The sequence below is a fragment of the Taeniopygia guttata genome, chromosome 14, assembly GCF_048771995.1.
Source record: "Taeniopygia guttata chromosome 14, bTaeGut7.mat, whole genome shotgun sequence".
NCBI classification, from domain to species: domain Eukaryota; kingdom Metazoa; phylum Chordata; class Aves; order Passeriformes; family Estrildidae; genus Taeniopygia; species Taeniopygia guttata.
Genome location: NC_133039.1, coordinates 5,783,815 through 5,804,108, shown reverse-complemented (window position 1 = coordinate 5,804,108; position 20,294 = coordinate 5,783,815). Strand labels below are relative to the sequence as shown.

The 20,294-nt window shown below is 54.7% G+C and overlaps 1 protein-coding gene and 1 long non-coding RNA gene across 3 annotated transcripts in view; one reads left to right on the top strand and one right to left on the bottom strand.

The window, feature by feature from the left end:
• Positions 1-16,703, bottom strand: part of RAI1 (retinoic acid induced 1) — a 74,283-nt gene extending 57,580 nt beyond the window's left edge. The window contains exon 1 of the mRNA XM_030285101.4: positions 16,525-16,703. The gene's annotated coding sequence lies outside the window, so the exon portion shown is untranslated. The remainder of the gene's footprint in view (positions 1-16,524) is intronic.
• On the top strand, positions 15,615-18,236 carry LOC140685063 (uncharacterized). 2 transcript variants are annotated; one of them, XR_012058238.1, is made up of 2 exons: positions 15,615-15,725; positions 17,972-18,236. It is a non-coding gene; the product is annotated as an uncharacterized lncRNA (long non-coding RNA). The 2 variants fall into 2 exon arrangements; XR_012058239.1 differs by lacking the exon at positions 15,615-15,725 and adding an exon at positions 16,779-16,903.
• The last annotated feature ends 2,058 nt before the right edge of the window (positions 18,237-20,294 follow it).

Genomic DNA, 20,294 nt, shown 5'->3' with positions numbered 1-20,294 from the left:
CTTCTTTCTACTTGATGTCTCCATAGCCTGAATATTATTAGATCCCAGCCTGGTGCAGCTGGAGTTTTGGTTAATAAATTTAACGTCATTAGACAGAAAAGCCTTCGACTGAATGTTGCAATTCTTTCCCCCCCCCCCCCTTTTTTTTTTTTTTTTTTTTTTTTTTTTGCTGTTGCAGTCAGACTGTATGTAGGTGGTAAGAATCAAAAGAAAGGAAGTACGCTTGGCAAATAGGGGAGTGCTAAAAAAAGGTTTTGCTCAGGCTGGGGGTTCAGTGCGAGGGTGTTTCGCCCACAGACGAGGCAAGGCTGAACCCCCCTGCAGGGGATGCACCCTGACGTGGCACCGGTTTCGGCAGCATCTCTCAGGAGACCAAAACACTCCTGATTTCAAAGTGATGGCGTGTCTCAGGGTGCTTGTCCCACTCAGAGGGGTGGCACTGTGGGTGGCCGTGCCACTGCCACCGCAGCGAGGTCTCGGGTAGTCCCTGGCAGCAGTAAGAACACGATGCTCAGGGGCTGCCTTAGTGCCACCACCATGGAGCTGTGCTCCAGGTGGCTTTTCTGAGAAGAAAAGTCTGCTTTTCCACCCAAAATCTGCCTCGAGGCCATTGCAAGGCCAAGTGCTGGTGCAGCAAAATGTCTTGGTGGGACAATGGGGGAACAGCCAGCATGGAGTGGGCAGGGGAGGGCAGATGGTGGTGGAGGCACTTGTTCTTCCTGTGGGGAGCCAGCTGCAGCTCCTCAGCTCACATGGAGGGAGAGCTCCCACCAAAATTCAGCAGGTCCCTGCTCTCCCCCTCAAAGCTGCCTCCATCTCGAGCCTCCCTCTGCCACCAGCTCTCCTCAGGTGCTGCCCCTGCCATGGCCGAGCCTTCTGCCACCACAAAATGTGCCCACTGGGAGAAAGACGCTGAGGAAGACAGCACAGCACCCTAATTCCTCACCACACACCTCGCCTGCCTCTTCCCCAGCTCCTGCCCTGCTGCCTTCCCACCACACGCAGGCGGCGGCCATGGCCAGGCCTTCCCTCCCTGCTGAGCCTGAAACATGGTGGGCTCAGGGGGATGCTTCATTTGGGGGAGCTGGTGCTGGCGTGTTGGCTAAAAACATGTCCCACATGCTGGGTTTCTAACCCCAAAACCCCACAGGTGTTGTGGATGCCAAGAGGAAGCTTCTGTTGAGGAAGTGGGACACTGAGTGACCCCCCACCCGGCAGCTCCGCCATCGGCTTCACTCCAGGAGAAACAGTCTCTAAGTCCTTCACAAAATAAACAGCGTGGCTGGAAGGAGAGGAACAGGACAGGGGGATCGGGGAGAGAGCGAGGCCGGGGCTGGGCAGGGACGGTTGTGGAGCTGGGGTGCCAGGATGGGAAGGAAGTGGTTGTTGTGGGAGTAATGTCAGGAAGAACCTCGGCTGAGGCCCGGGCGGGCAGGGAGAGGGGAGATCCGAGTTCATGGCACGGCTACGGGGAGGAAGCGCCCGAGGGAGACGAGCCAAGGGAAGAGTGCAGTGTGGGGACATGGAGGGATCTGGTGTGGGGACAGGGAGGGATCCGGTGTGGGGACAGGGAGGGATTCAGTGTGGGGACAGGGAGGGATTCGGTTTGGGGAAGGGAAGGATCCGGTGTGGGGACAGGGAGGGATTCAGTGTGGGGACAGGGAGGGATCCGGTGTGGGGAAGGGGAAGAGTCTGGTGAGAGCCCAGTGTGGGGACAGGAAAGGGTCAGGTGTGAGAATGGGGAAAAGTCCATTGTGGAGATAGGGAAGGGTCCAGTGAGGGGACAGGGAAGGGTCCAGTGAGGGGACAGAGAGTGGTTCAGTGTGGAAATGGGGAAGGGTCTGGTGTGCGAATGGGAAAGGGTCCAATGCAGGAACAGAAAGTGGTCCAGTGTGGGGATGGGGAAGGATCCAGTGGGGTGACAGTGAAGAGTCCAGTGTGGGGATGGAGGAGGGTGTGAGCATCCACTTGGGCAGAGGTGTGCTGCTCCTATCCTGGGAGAACAACCAACCCCAAAATCCTGCTGGATTAGGTCTACTCCCTTTCCCAAGCTATTTCTAATAAAGGTTTTTTTGTGTTTTGTTTTTTTTTAATCCCCCCTCTGGTGAATAAAAACTAAAACAAATAACCCCAAGCAGCGAGGCTGGGTGATGAGCAGCAGATGGCTGGTGATAACAGGTACCTTCATACCTGTGCACCCTTTAGCCACAGCCTTCCCACTTGGAGCTCCCAAGCTCCCAGCTCTGTGGTTCTAGCCAGCCCAACAATCCCAACCTAGCTAGGGGATATGGGAGTGCAGACAGCAGCGAGCTGCTTTAGGGAAATCCAGTTTGGAGCCAAGTCAATGCATGCAGAGTCATTAATCTAGGTCTGGTGCCAATAGGGATGGCTTTGCATTAGCCGGGCCCCTTTGTAGTTCAGACAATCAGTTGCATTCAACCAGCACAAGATAACGCTGCAGAAAGCTGAGACCATCGCAGCTCATTCCTCCTGTAAGGGGCGGGGGGAGAGGATTTACAGGCAAAATAGCATTGCATTAATGGGACTGCTCAGTATTCTGCACAGACGCTGGCGGATAATGTCTTTGCAAACTAACTGCAATAAATTAATTAAATTAATCTACTATGCCGTTCTTGTCCCCACCCAACATCAAATTCAAGGATGATCAGGGCTTGCCTTATCCTCCATAGCCTACGAAAGAATCTGATCTCACTTGCTCTAGAGTTTCTGAGGCACTGAATTGCAAAGTACCACCTGCCTCACTAAACTAATCACCAGCCTGGTGGTTTAGATCACATCAGTTTTACATGTAATTAAGACTGTCCAGGAGGGCATGCAGCTGCTTACATGGTCGTTCCCTCTTATACAGCAACGTGCCTCCTGCTCAGATAGGTGCAATTAAACAAGCCTGTTCACAGTCATTAAGCATTAATGCACCTCATTAGCATAAGAACTGGAAGAAGCTTTGATGCAGGGAACCCCGCAGGAGAAGGAGATAGAGAGAGATGTACATACAGACAGGAAGGCAAAGGGCTGGGCCACCACCTTCTCGTGGCCCCGACCAACCATTCCAGCTCCATTTCTCCAAAGCAATGAGCCATGCCGTGCCCTCCTCCCCAGAAATGGGTCTGGGTTATCTTTCTCTCCCCCTCCCCCTCTTTCTAAATTATGCTGGTGGAAAGGAGAAAAAAAAAAAAAAAACACCACCACACCAAACTGTTGGGATATTAACCTAGCGAATCCATTAATAAGCTGAACTCTCTGTTGGCTTTGACACAGCACACTAAAGCTTTAAAGAGACAGGGCCCCAGACACTGGAGATAGGGGCAGAGACAACAGCGCTAACAAAGAGCCACTGTTGCCACGGCCGTGGCCATCTCGGGTAGGTCCAGCTGTCTTTGGTGTTCTGTTTTCCAGACACAAAGAGCAGACTGAACCGTTTTGGTCTGAATGGCTTTCATTTGATGGTAGAGAAAATGAGAGGGAAGAAAGAAGCTAAGTAAAGTGTCCAGGAGAGAAGAAAAAAGAAAAAAAAAAAAAAAAAAAAAAGGACAGGAGAGGAAAAAAAGAGCATGGTGTGCTGCAGGTCCCCAGTGAGAAAGGCTGCATCTCCCCCGAGCACAAAATGGGGCTGTCTCAGGGGGCAAAGTGAAGGTGACACGGTGATTTTGGAGCAGGATGGAAGTGAGGATCTGTGGGCAAGCAGGATGCACGGTCCAGGGGAGCTGGGGTGGATGCTGCCTGTGCCTCACCTGCTCGCCCAACGCTTTGCACAGCAGTGTACTCAGCGCTGCCAGACCACAGACTGCAAAAGGCTTTTCTAGCTGGGGTTTAATCTCAAGGGAACAACCTGTGTTTGTACAGTCCCTGGCCCCTCTGGGCTCACAGCCTGTTAGGAGCCTCTAGCCCGGACCAGGCGTGTTATCACACAGAGCCTCAGCCAGCTTCACTGTCACCATGGCGAGAAATGGGCTCGCACAAGGACGTGAATCAGCTGGAAAAAGTGAATCTCCAAGTGAAATGTCTTCAAGGAACCACCACATGCTACCATGGAGCCGCTCCAAACCCACACCTCAGCCCAAACTGTATCCCAAGGCATGAATAACCCTCCTGCTGCAGCCTCAAGATGCCCACATCGTGCCCTTGCATCTCTGCCAGAGGCCAAACCTGCATCCCGTAAGCTTGAAAAACAGGCCTGAAACATCCTATTCCAGGGTCCCCTATTATAAGGCACAGCTCTGAAAGCCAGAAGTGGAAGCTGAGACCGGATAAATCAGTACCTACCCACTGGAGAGCCACACGGGCTCGTCCCTACAATGCGCTCTCTGGCCTCCATCTAGTCCAGCTCGTAAGTGATAAAAGCGTCCACGACTGCAGCTCTCATCTGGGAAGAAGAACAAACAACCCAAGTAGATCTTACCACTGGGAAATGGTTTCTAAGGGTCTCCAGAGATATCCTCTTTCCTACGCTCATTCCATTAGTGCTGTGCATGCTCCATTGTCCCAGTCTCTCCCTCCTTAGTGGTTACATCCTACAAACACAAACAGATTTCAAATCCCCCGTAGCTCTTTGGCCCATGATGATAATAATTTTCCCTCCTTGAGCACCTTTTATCTAGAGATCTGGAAGCATCTCTCTGGCATTAATAGCTATTAGCTTCTCCACCATTGTGCAACACAGGGTGAGCACCGTTACATCTCACAGCTGAGGGGAATTCGGGCACGGCACAATTAGGAATTCACTCCTGCCAAGCGGTGCATCCTCTTGTGCCCAATCAGTGGCACAGGGATGGTGGTGTTTGGTCCCTGGATGAATCTGGCTAAATCCTAAAAGATTTGCCAACAGCGTCAGCAAGAGGAAGAGATCCCAGGTTTGTGTCTGAGTCACCAAACCCTCTGTTTTCCCTTCTGTGCCTACAGAAGTCAATGGGAAGACTCCCATGGATGGTAATGGGAAATTCAGGCTTTTTGAGTCAGTAAACAGCTTTTTTTCGAGGCGGGGTGGGGGGGAGGTTTGGGCAAAGAGGCTTTTACTGCACAGTCATTTTGATAAACCAAGGAGCCGAGCTTTTACCCAGCAACAGGCTGGGAGAATGACTGATGGAGACCATGACCCCAGTGAACCACAGCCTTGCTCCCCCAGTCCCTTCCCATTTGCCTTTTGTGATTACAATTAGTACTGGGGGCTGGCAGGTGGGGGAAAAATGAAATAAAATAAACTAGAAGCCCCCCCTGCCCCGCTGCCAGCCCCTCATTGTCTGCAGAGGCTGGCTGGGGCTCTGCACACTGCAGTCCTCTGCCCATTGTACTGCTGAGAACATGCGAACAGACGCTCTCGGGCGATGGGTTTTATTGAACGCAACTTCAATGGCAAATGGAGAGAGAAAGGGTGGGGAGAGGAAAGGGAAAAAAAAAAAAAAGCCTTGAAAATCCATGCCAAAAAAAAAGAGGTGGGGAGGGTGTTTTTTAATGCAATCAATGGCTCCTTCCTATAACTCTGCCTGTTGTGATGAAATTTCTTTCCAGTAGCAGCCAGCAGCAGTCCCAAGGCTGTGACATTGCTGTAACGCTTGGAGCTCAGCTCTCTATCTCTGGCAGCAGCCCCGTCTTTTTGTCATTATTGGCTGTGATTGCAGGGGGTGCACGCCAGCTCGCCGAGTGCTGAGATATTGCTGCCTTCCCCTCCCTCTGGACAACCTGCCCTCAGAGAGGAGTTTGGGGAGGGGACGAGGGTGAAACAGGGAGCTGAATTCTCTCTGCCTCCCCTGAGTACGCTCTGATCCAAGCCCACATGGATAGGTAGAGGTCCCCAAGGCCCTTTTCGGAAAGCTCATTAGGAAAGTAGTGACAGATGCATTAGCTATTAAAAAAAGGCGGGGGGAGAAGCTATCATAGAACTTTAAAAAAAAAGCAGCAGCAGCCGCCCGACAGTTTTATTGCTGTCAGATCCTTTTTTTTGTGGGCACGTTGCAAAGCAGGAGAGGTTTGGGTAAATATCTGACGCACGCATGCACTTCCCATGCTCTGGGCTGTCTGTCAATAATCCAGCCAGGGTATTTCTCACACCCTCAGGAGGCAGCTGCCAGCTCTGCCCATTGCCACTGCAGCTACTCACCCTTCCTATCCACCCCCAGCACCTCCTGGAGGGGAGGTTTTGGAACAGGCATGTCTGGCTGCATGCAAAGCTGCGGGAAGAACCTGCCAGGATGCCACAGGGGGTGAAAAAAAATGGGCATCAGCTGCTGCCATCTCTGACTCCGAGCTGCAGCCTGGGGAGGACAGGTCTTGGCATGAGATGTTGCCTCCTGATCTAAGCAGAGGCTGCTGAGATGGAGATTGAGTCCTGCATGCTGGGACCTGCTGTCCCTGCAAGCTCTAGCAATGCTCTCCACGAAAGAACAGGTCACATTGTGCAACTGCACTGGACACTCAGGCCTCTGTCCACGTCCCACACCCACATCCCTGCCCAGAGCCCTCGGAGCTCAGGGAACAACTGTACACACATCACTGGGAGGAGCTGCTTCCCTGCACCCAGGATCAGTGACACATCTGGCAGCAGCTGGAAGCCACAAAGCCCCACGTAGGGACCAAGGACCAGGCATGAGGAAGGTAGGAAATGCTGGATACTGGATGAAGATGCTCTGGATGGAGGTTTGGGTGGGCTGTGATGGGCAGAGGGGCAGATGATGGGGAGGATGAGGAAGGATGATGGCATGGGTTTTGTCCCTCCCCATGCTGTGAACCAGAACAGCCACCACTGCTCTTACACCTGCGTGAAGAGCAGAGCCCAGGTAGTAACAGAAGAACAACAGATGTTGCACCTGCATGACGGCTCCCGAATGGCACCAGCCAAGCTGGAATTCACATCTGAGCCACAATGGCAAAGCTCTTCCCACAGACAGCAGTGGGAAGCAGGGATCAAAACACCACTTCCACAGACATGCTCCCACCACTGGGTCCTGCCGCCACACACCGCATTTTCCACAGACCATCCTCATCCCTATGAGACAGTCGAGCCAAACATGTCCCCTCCAAGGCCTCAGCATTCCTCAAAAAGGGGGCACAGCTATTTCAAAAAGAACTATGGGGGAACCAGAGGCAGCCATCAATCTGTGCCCCCCAACCTCACCTCCTGCCACCTTCCAACCACAGTCAGGAGGCAGAAAAGGCAGAAACCTCGCTGGAGGAAAACAGCAGCAGCAGCAACCGTCCCCCTCGGTCGGGTTTTAAATGGCTCTCAGATCCCTTCAAACAAATCTAAATGCACCGATCCTATTGTGTGCATAAATCTTTGCACCGGGGCCTGCACGCCTCCACACTATTGATAAAGAGAAACGAGTCTTAAATATTTAATGAGCGAATAAACCCGTTAAGAGGATATGATTAACTGCACGCCACGGCTCTGCATTTAAGGTGTCCCTGCTGTACCTTTAGAGGGGTTTTATTTTTAAGGGAAATCGGCAGCAGCAGCTGGTGGAAGCGAGCAGCCGGGCTGTGCGGGTGCTGCACAAACGGGAACGCAGCACAACGCTCCACTCCAGAGGCATAAACATGCCACGGGAGCCCAGGCAGTTCAGGGGGGGCTGTATTGACTCAGCCCCATGGCAGGGAGGGCAGAAAACAGAGCCAAGGAGGTTTGAGGTTTTAGGTGAGGTGGCAGGAGCCAGGCTGTCGGTTAGAGGAGACACGTGAACTCTGCACCTTTGCAGCGAGGGGGCTGCTGGGGGGAGCAGGAGACCTTGGAGCTATTTCCAGCTGAACCACGGAGCTGGAGTGTGACCTTGGGCAAGTCACTTACAGTCACCCTCTGCCTGGAGTCCAGCTCTGTGCGAGGCAACTGGAGTCTTGCCTGCTGAGGGTGCGGATCGAGGCAGTGCCAGGATGGCTGAACCTTCCTTTTCTCTACCTCCACCGAGCTGGGAGCAGCCTCAGCACGGGGCTGGAGCACTGAGGGCCAGGGTAGAACACACCAGCCAACCCACAGGATGCTTTTCATGCACACAGAGAGCAGCTGGTGGAAGATTTTATGAAACTAAGTGCTATAATTGTCCCCTTGCTATGTGACTTTTTAAGTTTCTAAATTATTTTGATCATTATTTTTACCAGAGCGAGGTGAATAATATACAACAAACCACTGTGAATCATCACTCCAGTTTTTAGATATGTTAAATTTAGCTGTTTTGGTGCCACCTTTTTGTTTATATTCTCCAAGTGTTTCTTGCCAACAAGTTACCGGCAGGGATTTTTAGCTAGGAAGGAGAAGAAAAAAAAAAAAAGTGAGACAGATTGTTAATTTCTGTTAATTTTAAGCATCAACGAAAGATATTGGAAGAAAGTGGATTTCAAATTCTTAATTGCAACAGTTTCCCTCCCCAAACCTCAAGTCTAAAAATTAAGCCTGCCCAATCGGTAAGCCAAAACCCATCATGTGATGTGAGATCCCAATTAAAACGACTCTCATTCTCGAGACCAAGTATTCACAAAAGAGCAAAGACCGCGAATTATTTGCAGAAATTATCTGGAGAACAATTTTGAATAATGAATACGATGGGGGAAATCGCAGTCACTTGGAATACTTAATGCAACTACAAAAAGAATCCCCAACAGTTTGCGAACAGAGAAGAGGTGAAATGTGTGGAATAGATCATTCAGCACAGTCCTGCCACCACCAGTGACCATTCCAAATGATCAAGGCCCCTGCCTGGCTGCAAATGCTGCAGGAATTAGCGACAGAGTCTGATGGACAGATGGAAGTCATGCTTGGAGATACACCTAATCAAAGAGGCTGTGCCACCACAGCCAACATGCCTGTGACCTGGTAAAATCAGGGCGAAATAACTTGGGAAACAGGATGTTCCAAGCAGCCCCGGGCAGGAGGAAGGGATGCTCCGGGTGACGCAGCCGAGCGGAGAGCAGCTGCAGAGGAAGAGGAGCCCTGACACATGCTGGCCAAATCCCAAGAGGCACAAGCACAGAGGAACACCAAGGACGAGCTCCTGTGTGATTGTGGCTGGTGGAAAGGGTGGGAGATGCCCTGGGAAAGGAGAGGTTCCAGGTAGGTCTGGATCAAACACAGGTGGATGCTGCATCACCAAATGCCATGGGAAGTATCATCCCATCAGCCAGGCACTGTGAGCATCCCTGGGTGTCCCCAGGGTGTGAAGCTGAGAGATGGGGCTCCAGCAGAACCCACTCTGCTGCTGCCACCTCCCTTCAAGTGCTGGGCTCAGCCAAACTCTGGCCTCACACTGAGAGCTGCTCCCACGGCCATGATCAGAGCATGCAGGACATGAGAAGCAGGAATCTGCTGAAAACTGAATGGTCTTTCTTGCCCAGGAGCCAAAATCTGCCTTTTTGTTAGATTTCCTTTATTGCAGCACAAGCTTTGCATTTCACCCACCAGCAATGAGCGTGGAGGACGAAATCTCACCACTGGCTGTAGAGTGCAGCTGGGAGGAAGGATCTGAAGGGAGAAGGCAGGGAGAATTTGGAGGGCGGGAGCAGGCAAAGGGGAAGGGGGTTTGGAGGACCTTGGGGAACCACAGCAGAGCATGGAGGAGATGGGAACCTTGTGGGGTCAGGCAAAATCTGCAAGCACCACTAAGGTGGGGAGATGCTGGCCACTTCCCTGCCCCAGTGCTGAGTGAGGAACAGCAGCAAAGGTCTGATAGAGACGGAGCTTTTTCACATCCCAGCCTGGTCAGCTGACATTTATCAGGGTAACAAAAGGATACAGCCTGATCACAAGACAGGCTGACAGTGCATCTTCCCCTCCTGAGGAGGAAAGTCAAGAGCCAAAGTTGTAAAAAGTAGTCCAGTCATCTTTCATATCTTCTCTTTCCTGCATTTTGACATGTTCAGGGATACTTCCTCTCTTCCTTTGAAATGAAAGATGAAAGAAAAATGCAGAAAATTCTGCATTTTAGGTGCAGGAATTAAAAAACAAATCAAATTCTTCCAATGTTTCAGGTCAAATATTCCCCAAAGCTTCTGTTCTGGCAATCTAAGAATGTAGAGGCTGGATCTCTTAAAATCCCTTGAATTCAGGATGTTTCTATCAATCTGTAGCAGTATTTCAACAAGCCTGGCTGAGGATGCTCAGGAAAGCCTGGCTGTTATATGCCTGGACTGCGGCAACCAGAGAACCACTCAGGAACTGAGAGACTCATTATTTGTTATTAACTCACCTGGAATCTCTGATTTCTTACATGTTATTTTGCTACTTGTCTGCAGAGTGAAACAGCTCCTCAAAAAATAGGAAAAGGAGAATGTGAACCACCCACCAGTGAAGGATTGTCTTTCCAGTGGATTCTAGTAGGTCACCAGCAACTGCATCAAGAGTGTCCTGGGGGCTTCAGTGTTTGTTTCCTGTGCCCCTTTATTTACTGTTGATTCCCTCTGTGGCAGCACTACCAGCCCCTGCAGAGATTGCCCTGTTCCAGCCTCTGCTTTTCCAGGTTCAGGCACTGGGTATTTATTGCATTTGGCTGTTTTCAGAGCGTGGGTGTTTGCTCCACATGTCCCCACAGAGCAGAGTCCCCTCGGAAAACTGTTCCAGGCAGGAAACTGCTGCTGCTCCTGGTAAGGGAATCACATGGGGAAAATCAGTTTCTTTTTCAAAAAATCCTCCAAGTGAGGAGTTTGTTCCGGAGAGATGGAGAATGGAGATTCCCATGGGCTCTGCTCCTGCCTGTCTGATGGATTCCCCCCAGCACCCATTTGGCTGGTAGTGTGGTTGCTGTAATGAATTTTTAGGGATAACAATTTGCTGGAATAATGACTTTAGGTGCACAAGGCACATCTATGCCCCAGTCCTCCTGCAGCATCTGCGAGTTACCTTGCTAACCTTGCAGACAGAGAAACTGAGGCACAGGGCTGGCTCTGGAGAGGGACGAGGCTCCAGCAGCACCTCCAATTGCAGCACTCAGGTGCTCCATGGATGCTGCAATATCAGCATCCCCCACAACCTGGCTGAACTCCCCAAGGTCCCCTGACAAGAGATCTCCCCTCTGTCCCCAGCTCAGCTGCCATGAGCTGCTGGCCCTGGTCCCTCTCCTGAGCATCACTTTCTGCCTCTGGCACCCAGCAAGCTCCTCTCCAACTGCTGGGCTCTGCCCTGGTGATCTCGAGGTGCCACCTCTGCCTGCACCATCCCCAGGAGGGCATCACAGCAGGGCTGGTGCATCTCCACTGTGGCTGGGGACAGCAGGGAGGACAATGACATTTGCTGCAGGAGCCTGACATTGAACCCAGCCAGTCAGAACAGCGGGTGTTTTGCTGGCAAGGGTAGAGGCTCTGCTCTGACACCGTCAGCGAGGGGACAGGAGAGGGAGGGGAAAGGAAAAAAGCCGAAGCAGCAGCCAGACAGCTGCCTCTTCCTCCTCCTCCTTTTGTGCAGAAATGTGGTTTTGTTTGTCAGTCAAACAGATTGTTTTCTCCTTCTTTGCAGGCCAATTGTTTCTGCTCCTGCAAGATAAGGGATTGAAAAGGGCTATATTTTTATGGCACTGAATCTAGGCCCTCCGAATTGGAGGGGAGACATCAAGTGGGAGAGGGATGCTGGTTCAAACCAACACTCCTCTCCCCAGCTCCACTCTCCAATCCCATTTCCACCCCCATTCTCCTTTTTTCTCCTTCCTTCTCCCGCCTGGAGCTGCCTCTCAGCCCTCTCACTATTTAATCTCAGTCTCTCCAGTGGACTCAGGAGGTTTACACAGCTTCATCCTCTTTGCACCATCTGCTGAAAAGAATCCGCCTTTCCCCTGCTGGTCTGTCCAGCAGCTCCTCCTGCCACCCTCCCCACAAAAATGGGGAAAGCGGAGCCGGTGCCACTGCATGTGACGTTGAGAAGAATAAAACCCAGGAGGGAAGTTTCCTTTTCTGTGAAGGATTTGCCCAGAAAGCACCTTGGAGAGCCAGACCCCAGAGTGCAGCAAGAGCAGGATGCAGAGATGAGGGAAGAAAATGGTCAATAAGAGCAAGCCCAGGCCTGGGTAAGACAGGAGGTTCCTCTCCAGGCTTCTACAGTGGGTTCAAGGAGCCTGTGTCCAGTCTTCCTCTTCTTTCTTGTCGAGCTCCCCCAAATCCACAGTCCAGATGGGATGCCGTGAGTGAGTGATGGAAACTGGAGCGATGACCTCTGAGTGACCGCCAGCATCCCCAAACCAAAGGACATGGAGAAGGTCCTTGCTCCAGGGACAGTCAGGGCTGGAGGCATCCTCACCCTCACTGGATCCCAAGCAGGAGTCCTTTGCTCCCAGGCACTGATCACATCACACACCGAGGACCAGAGGGAGGATTTGCCTCTTCTCCTTGGGGGATGAGAGGCTGGAAGGGGGCAGCGTGGTTCATATCCAACTCATAAGCCTCTCAGAGCTCAGGCTTGAGGACTGAGATTCACTCAATTAATTTTGCTTTGGCAAAAAGTCCATTTTTATTGCTATTTCATGCCTTCAGTATAGATTTTCCCTGCTCGTCTCAAAGGGATAATAAAACCCGACTCGTTCTTTTTATAAAAGTCTCACACTCCCTCTCTCACCAGGCTCTGTGTTCCCCAGCTAGAGATGTAAATTTAAAGGGGAAATGCTGTCATTTAAAACAAAACAAAACCAAAAAAAGCAACTCAGAAAGCCCAGCTTTGAGCATATTCCAGCTCTCGAAACTAGGCCGTGCAACCAAAGCAAAAACCAAGCTGCCACCTTCCCGCGGTGAAGCGGCATTCCCGCAGCGATCCCAACCTCCCCCAGGGGAATCGGGGGTGACTGCCAGCCCCAGGAAGCCACTCTCCATCTTGCAGGGCTGCTGGTGGCCCTCTGCTTGCTGGGACGTGTAGTTTTTGCCAGCTGGGTGCTGGTGGGCGCAGGTGGTGAGCGCTGCTCGGAGAGAGCTCCTTGTGCTTGGATGCGATGCTGGAACCTCAGCACCTGCACCCGCCTCCCACCACCTCCTCCTCCTCCTCCTCCTCCTCCTCCTCCACACCAGGTGAAAGCCTCGCTGCTGCTGGCCTCAAGCAGCTGGACCAGTCCTCCTGGTGGAAATCCCAAATCCACGCAATTCCGAGCAGGTGGATTTTGAGCGTGTTTTCAGGCAGGCAATGGGACAGGATGGTGGCAGGACAATACACGGGCCTGCCTGCTCCACCTCAGCTGGGATGCATCCTGCCTGCTCTCCAAAAGGGCTGTAGCTGTGGAGGATCCCTCTGAGAGGTGAAGAAGGGAAAGGGAAACTGCCTTTCCTCTGCCTTGTGCCCTGCTGCCATGACCTTCTGGGGGGATAGGATGCGAGCAGCGGAAGCCAAGTGGAAGTCTTGTCATCAGTGGGTGGCAGCAATCGCCTGGGGACAGGGCGGGGTCCCCAGCACCATCAGGATTTAAGGGCAGGTCAGACCGAGGTGCACGCCTGGCAGGGCTGATGCAGCCTGCTAGGACAGACTCAAGCCTGTGCCGCCTGCCTTGGCTGTGTGTCTGATTTGGTGATGTGCATAAATCCACCATCACTGGGACTCTCCCGGCTCGGCAGGAGCCAGGAGCAAATCCAAAACAGAGCAAATCCAAAGCAGAGCAAATCCAAAGCAGAGCAAAGCCGTGTGAGGCAAGAGAAAACACACAGGTATCTGCACTGTGCCACCCTGGCCCAGAACCAAACCAGGCCAAGAGGTGACAGCCAAACCCTTCATATCCAAATGTTTCTCCTTCTCCCCATCCTGTACCCTTTTCCTGCACCTCCCTGCCAGGCTGACTGCATGCCCTGGCTGCCAGGAACTCGGGGCCCTGCCTGCATTTGGCAGGGCAGGCAGCACCCACGGCGAGAGGAAACAGCTCGCTCTGCTCCTGCAGGTGTGCCCACAGCAGACAAAAGTTGTAGGGCAGCTAACAAGGACGGGCAGGAAAGGAGAGACAAGGAAAAACTCAGGTGCCATCACACTCCCTGGCTAAATGATGGTGCAGCTCACCTCTGGTGCCCCCAGTGAGGCTGTGGAACAGCTCCATCAGTTAAACCAAAGTTGTGCCATTTCCTCTGATGGCAGAACAAACGGTCCTTCCCCATCGTGGGCTGCCTGAGGGATGCTAAAGAAAATTCTGCACCTCCCCCATTTCGGGGGGAAATCAGTTGGAGTGCCTAGATTTTCCTGCAGAGCCCTCACAGGACTCGACCCTCCAGGCTGGAAAATCCTCAGTGTGCTCTGACAACCTCTGCAGCTCAGGCAGAGGCGAGAGATGATTAAGACTGGCTGAAATCTCCCAGGACTCTGACATCTGAGAGGCCCCATGCAAGGCAGAGAACCACCCCAGGCTGCTCCTTGCAACCTGCAACTCCCCTCACCTTAGCACGGAGCTGAAGGGAGAGCAGGGACCCAGCGGGGCCAGGAACCAGGTCACCGCTGCTGGTTTCCAGGCAGCAAAGGTTTGGAAGAGCAGAGGATCATTTAGCAGAGCGACAGTGAAGGTTCAGAGCAGAGCCTTCAAATTACACGCTACAGAGCACTTTTCCTGCCTAAAAGGTCTCTGAAATGACTGTGGCGGCTCTGAAACGAAGCACTCTGTATGCAATTGTTCCCTGGGGCTTGCAGCGGAGACAGAGCCGGGAGAGGAGAGGTGGGTCTGCGGTCCCTGGCACAGGCAGCTCCTCATCAGATGAGGATACACACTTCTTCTGGGCTCCACAGCACAGCACTGCTGCTTCCCTAAATCTCCCTGGTGGTTTCTACCAGCCGTGGTATTTTTTTTTTTTTTTTAATTTCTCACTTCCTGCCTTGAACTTCACACAGCTCCTGGCCTGGGCTGCAGAGCTGCTGCTGCTCAGGGTGGGGGTACCCCTGTGCTGTGCACAGACTCACACTGAACCCCTCACCATCATCACTCTCGCCACGCCTCGAGGCACATCTCAATCCTGTGGGGAACAGGGAGGGAAGAGCACTCAGGGGGAACATGTCCTGTTCTCCATCTCACTTGGCTTCTTCCCATCTTTCTCCACTCCATCTCCCAGCAGCTCAAGGTCCATTTTCATCAGGCAGTGACAGTCACCAGGAGAAGCAGTCTCAGCACAGCAGGCACCACGCACAGCCAACCTGTGCTTTGCCTGCTGCGGGTACCCCCACCCTCTGTCACCAGCACACAGGTGACAGCACTCACATCTGCACAGCCACCACGGTGCTGCTCACCCACCTGGGGCACACACACTGCCACCCTGAGAAAGGCAGCTGTGGGGCAGGAGCGCTCCACAAAGTCCTGGCACACAGCAGGGAACCATTTCTGCACCATCAAGGAAGCTCCGGCAATGCCCAGGAGCTGGGGCAGCTGGAGCTGAGCTGGGAGAGCTCTTGGAAGGTGCTGGCACCACCAGCAATGCTCTCCCTCGGCTGGCACAGGGCCCTAGCAGCACTCTCCCAGGCAAAACCCCAACTGCTGGGTTTGTTCCTCCACACCATCACTTTGGGAGGTCACCTGAGGGCAGCCAACACGGGGAAAGCAGGCAGGGCCAGTGGCCACGAGAGCTTTCAGCAAGCCAAAATCTGCTCACATCTAAGGGATGGCATCACTCTCCATCAAAGGCAGTGGGGAACAAACATGCACCCCAGCAACACCCCACCCTGACGCCAGCGAGAACCTCCTGCAGGTCTGCAACGTCAGCCCAGCCACGACGCTTCCACCGGCCGGAGAGCCCCGGGGATGCCGACCCCGGGGGCAGCTCAGCACCGCCACTGGGATCCCACCGCCACGCTCAAGGTGCTGCTCCAGCTGCACATACATTTCCAGGGAGAGCGGGAACGGGGACAACACACACACACACACACACACGCAGAGAGGAATTCAAATGGAATTTCACAGCTGCAGCAAAAGGGCACAGGAGGGGCTCAGGGCTGTCTATCTATCCGAGACGCACCGTGTCCCCGCTCGGCATTTCGGCACCGCCGGCCGGGAGCACCACGGCCACCCGCACCCGCGGGACCGGGGGGGCCGGGGAGCCCCTTCGTGACGTCACCCAACCGGGGACAGAATCGCGTTTTGGGGGGATCGAGGCGGGTTTGGGGGGAGTTCTGGGGGGGGCGGAACGGGCTAGGGTTGGAAATATGAGTGCGGAGTGGTGGGAGCGCGGGCGGAAGGGAAGGGAAGGGAAGGGAAGGGAAGGGAAGGGAAGGGAAGGGAAGGGAAGGGAAGGGAAGGGAAGGGAAGGGAAGGGAAGGGAAGGGAAGGGAAGGGAAGGGAAGGGAAGGGAAGGGAAGGGAAGGGAAGGGAGAAGGAAGAGAAGGGGATGTGGCGGCGGGTTCGCGGTGCCACCGCCGCTCCAGCGGCAGCAGGAGAGCAGCGGGCCCGGCGGGAGCCGCGGTTGCAGCCGCAGCTGCGACGCGAAGCCCCAGGGGGGTAACGGGGCGGCGGGCACAGCCCCCCCCCACCTCCGGCAGCGCCCCGCTCGCCCGGCCCCTCCGCTCCCCTCGCTCCCCCCGCCGGCCCCTACCACCCACCGCCCTCCGCGGGCCCTCCACGGGCTCGGCGGCCCGCCCGGTTCTCCCGGAGCCCTCCTTACCTGGCGGGCCGAGCCCCGCTGCCTCTCAGCGGCGGCGCTGGGCGGGGGCGGCCCCGGCGGCCATGCCCGGGCGGCCGCGCCGCTCTCCCGCGCCGTGCGAGCCGCCTCGGCGGTGTCAGCGGGCGGGAGCCCCGCGCGGCGCCGGGAGCGAGGGGAGGGACGGCGGGGGCATGACCGAGCGCCGTCGGAAGTGCACGCGCGCCCGCCGCCTGCCCGCGACCGCGGCGACACCTGCCGGCAGCGCCGCCGGTGGCACCGGGAACGGCACCGGGAACGGCGGCGGCGGCGGCGGGAGCTGCGCACACCGCGGGCAGCGGGGCACGGCACGGCGGGCACCGGGGGAATAGGGAGCAGCGGGGCGGGCGCTGGGCGTGGCATGGTGGGTACTGGGATGTGGCACGGAGGGTGTCCGGGCACGGCACAACGGGCACCGGGCACGGGGGCAGGCGCTGGGCATGGCACGCTGCGAGATGGGGCACGGCACACCGAGCAGCGGGTAGCAGCAGGAACCGTGTGGCAGCTCCTGAGCGGGGCACCGGGGACCAGGCAGTGGAGGGTACCGGGCACCCTGATGGGTGCAGGCACCGGGCATTCACGAGAGAGTGGCACCGGTGCTGGGAGCAGGGCAGTCCCCGGGCAGCACCTGCCAGGTGCTGGTACAGGGCACTGGAGGGTGACATCAATGCTGGGAGCAGGGCAGTCCCCGGGCAGCATCTAACGGGTGCTGGTACAGGGCGCTGGAGGGTGACACCGATGCTGGGTGCAGGGCATCCGCTGGGCAGCATCTAACGGGTGCTGGCACAGGGCAGGATGAGGTCCCTGCAGACACGCACCAGACCCTGGGTCCAGGTTTGGAGCTGGAGCTGTCTCTGGGCTTGAATCCGCATTTGGATCAGAACTGCACCACGTGTGGGTCTGCACTTGGGTCTGTGTCTGGATTTAGATCAGGATTTGGAACTGGATTCTGATCCACATCTGGATTTGCATTTGGAGCTGAATGTGGATCCACATCTGGGCTTGCCTTCAGAGCTGGATTCAGATCCTCATCTGGATCGGAGTCTGGGACATGCATCTTTCACAAAGGATGGATGTAGCCTTTTCACCCCTGCTCTCCGAGCATTCCATGGGTGCACAGAGCACCATCACCCCTCGAGGTGTTCATCACTGCCCACTTACCCTGCTCTGGGCAGCCTGGGCACCTTCAGGGCGAAGCTGGGGTGTGCAGCAGTGTGACAGGAGCCCTGAGCAGGGAGCAGAGGGGAGGGACGAAATGGCAGCGATCCCGCTGGCCTTGGCTGTGCTCAGCGGTGTGTCTGGGGCTGAACGTGCTCCAAGGAGGAGCCGAGGTCAGGGAGGGGGATGAGTGCAGGAAACATATTAAGTGAGGAAAATTGGCTGCAGCCAGCAGAGCTGCCTGATGTTTGCCTGGGATTTTCCTCTCCATCAGGTATCCGGTGTAAGCCCTCTCTGCTGGGTGGTGGCAGCTGGTTATTCATGAGCCTCTTGGATGTGCCACTGGCCACCAGCTGTGCACCGAGAGGGGTGGCACCCAGGACCCCCCCCGTGCTGGTGTCCCCATTGCTGACACCCAGCTTTGGCCAAGGCGACGTGTGCAGATATTTTAAGAGGAAGACTCTGTGCTCTCACAGCTTGACTGCTAATTTATAATCCTGTTTTCCTATTAAAATAAAAGCCTCTCTCTTATTCCCGAACGTGAGAGCCAAAGCGGAGCTCTGAGGAAGTGCCCTGTTTGCAGAACACACTGAAACACACAAAGGAAACGAGGCAAAACCAGCGTTTTGCACGTTTTTGAGCCTCATTTTAACCGGGACTTGGAACAGCAGAAGGGAAATCTTTTCCAGCAGGATGTGCACAGCGGGGGTGAGCGTGGAGCTGCTGGTGTCCCTTTGGAGCGGGGCCACCTGCCTGCCGAGGGACAGCAACCGCAGCGGTGCCTGCTTGTCCCCGAGGGGCGGCAGGTCCCCTGGGGATGGCGGGGACGAGAGATGGAGCAGCACGTCCCCCGTGGGGCCGGCCGGGAGGGGATGGCAGCGGCTGGCAGGAAATACCTGCTGCTCCGCCGCTTCCCGGCCGGGCGAACAAGGGCGAGAGTGTTCGGAGGGGGCGTGTGGCAGGAGGGGCCTCCGAGGGACACACGGGCCATTGTTCCTCGAGGATGTGGGGCGGAAATTCGGATGGACCCGTTGCGTGCCACGCTGCCAGCATTGCCGGGACCGATCCCATTCTGAGTGGGTTCAGGGTGGGAATTCATTAAACACTGTGTCTGATATGGGTGGTGGGACAGGGTTCTCCTGCTCCTTGCAGCTGGAGCTTTCAGCCTTTCCACAGCTCCTGCTGGTATTTGCTGTGGCCCTGCAGTAGCTCTGCTGTCTGCCTGTTCCACCCGCACCCCACCAGCCTTGCAGCAACCTGGAAAGACATTTAATACAGGCTGGGTTTGATCTGCACTTTGACATTCCTTCAAGTGTTCCCTGGTGTTTTCCTGTCGCTTGCACGCTGCCTTTTCCCACCAACGCTCCCTCGCTGCTGTAGAAAGGAAGAAAAAGGCTTGCAGAGTGTGCCCAGCCTTGCAAATCCCTAATTACCCACTGCACATCCTCGGAGCAGCGCTGCTGTCAGCAGGGATGGGGTGCAGGCTCTCCCCAGTATGGCAATCCTCCCATTGCCCTTGCAGAGAGAGCAGAGGGGTTTGTCTGGCTGCTCCCCCCTGGCTCTGCTCTCCTTCCCCCAGCGCCCATCTCTGCACCGGCTTCCAAATCTGAAGCGGTTTTTAAAGAGAGAGGCTGGAAAAGGGGGAGAGAAGAGAATGTGCTGCTCTCCTTCCGTGCTTCACCCTTTCTCAGGAACTGGCCAGATTGTTTCCATTAGGAAAAGCTGAGGATCCAAGTATTTGTCAATGACCAGGAGAAGATTTGCTGATGGAAGCTGCCGTTCCCTAGAATAATGTTGAGCGAGGTGCTTGGCGTGGACCCATCCTTTTATGGTAAAATTAGGGCTAAACGCTGTGGGGATTTGCATTTGAAGTTGATTGATACGTGGCATTAGTGCACGCGTAGATAATTTTGTATTTTGAGATCGCTGAGCAAGGAATAATTTTTATTTTGGGTCAAAGATAAGGGCATTGCGTTGAGATGAAATATGAAGGGGTGCTGATCTGTGTCACGGACACTGCGTTTCTCTTGGCTGGGTAAGGGGATGGCAGACCTGCATTACCCATTCCTGCCCTTGCTTTTAAGTGCTTTGGGTCTGTGCCTGATGTAAGGAGTGATCCCCTGCTGTCACTTAATGCCAGGACACGGTTCCAGCTTTGCAAGCTTTGGAGTTTCCCCTTATTAAAAAAAAAAAAAATCAAACAAACAAACAAAAAAAAAAACCCAGAAGAAACCTCTGTTGCATTTTGTTTACTTATTTTAGTAGCTGAAGGCTGTGCCACCAAGAAACATTAATTAAATAGAGCGGTGTGGCTGGATCATTACGGGAAAGGTGTGGGGAGAGCGTTGCCAAGCTGGCAGTGCCTTCCAAACCCCCCTCTGACAACCTGGACTGATGCTGTCAGCAGCACCTCGGCCCTCCCAGCTGCTCAGTACCAGTCCCTGCCTTTGCCTTTGCTCTTGCAGCACATCCCAGGCCAGGTGGCACGGCTGGAGTCACACCAGGATGTGCAGCTGTTCCCTTGGCAGTAAAGACAAAGGTTCAGCACGGTTGGGGACTCAGGAGTGGAGGAAAGGGGCTTCCCTTTGGGTTCCAAA